The 219-nt window shown below is 59.4% G+C and overlaps 1 protein-coding gene across 1 annotated transcript in view; it reads right to left on the reverse strand.

Annotated features, from left to right (window-relative positions):
- LOC104167191 (bone morphogenetic protein 2-like) overlaps positions 1–219 on the reverse strand; it is an 8,390-nt gene that overhangs the window by 3,948 nt on the left and 4,223 nt on the right. The gene's annotated exons all lie outside the window — the stretch shown is intronic.

Below are 219 nucleotides of genomic sequence, written 5' to 3' on the forward strand. Positions count from 1 at the left end.
CGCACAGGCTCGTTCAGGTTAATTTAATCAGAGCTCGGCCCTGAGCCTTCCCAGGCACTACTGGGGGGGTGACAAGACCCGGGGCAGAGCTGGGCACCCCCTTGCTTTGCTCACCCCGGTCTCTTTTAGAGGCTTTTTGCAGGACAGAGACCCCCACAGAGATGCTCTAGAGGGAGAGGGAGCAGCTGCTGCTATGGCAGCATTTCCACCGTCCTGCTC

This window comes from Cariama cristata, unplaced genomic scaffold (genome assembly GCF_000690535.1).
Source record: "Cariama cristata isolate BGI_N322 unplaced genomic scaffold, ASM69053v1 scaffold3879, whole genome shotgun sequence".
NCBI classification, from domain to species: Eukaryota; Metazoa; Chordata; class Aves; order Cariamiformes; family Cariamidae; genus Cariama; species Cariama cristata.